Below are 539 nucleotides of genomic sequence, written 5' to 3'. Positions count from 1 at the left end.
GATCTCCTGACCTCGTGATCCACCCGTCTCGGCCTCCCAAAGTGCTGGGATTACAGGCTCGAGCCACCGCGCCCGGCTTTAGTTTCTTAAGGTGGAAAATTAGATCATTGATTTGAGACTTTTCTTTTTTTCTAACACAAGTATGATTTCCCTGTAAGCAATGCTTTAGCTGCATCCTACATATTTGGATATTTTGAGATGCTGTGTTTTTATTAAATTCAAAACACTTTGTTATTTCCCTGCTGACTACTTCTTTTATGCATGGGTTATTTAGAAGTGTCCTGTATACTTTCCAGTTCTTTGGGGATTGGCTTTGTTATTGATTTGTACTTTCATTCTATTGTGATCAGATAATATATATATATATTTTTTTTTTTTTTTTTTTTTTTTTTTGAGACGGAGTCTTACTCTGTCACCCAGGCTGGAGTGCAGTGGCATGATCTCGGCTCACTGCAACCTCTGCCCCTCGGGTTCAAGCGATTCTCCTGCCTCAGCCTCCCGAGTAGCTGGGATTACAAGTGCCTGCCACCATGCCCAGC

General features: G+C 41.9%; 1 protein-coding gene across 8 annotated transcripts in view; it reads right to left on the bottom strand.

The window, feature by feature from the left end:
• Positions 1-539, bottom strand: part of CD46 (CD46 molecule, complement regulatory protein) — a 44,113-nt gene that overhangs the window by 33,320 nt on the left and 10,254 nt on the right. The gene's annotated exons all lie outside the window — the stretch shown is intronic.

The sequence above is a fragment of the Colobus angolensis genome, unplaced genomic scaffold (assembly GCF_000951035.1).
Source record: "Colobus angolensis palliatus isolate OR3802 unplaced genomic scaffold, Cang.pa_1.0 Scaffold100, whole genome shotgun sequence".
In the NCBI taxonomy this organism is placed as follows: domain Eukaryota; kingdom Metazoa; phylum Chordata; class Mammalia; order Primates; family Cercopithecidae; genus Colobus; species Colobus angolensis.
This window is presented reverse-complemented; position numbering and strand designations above follow the sequence as displayed.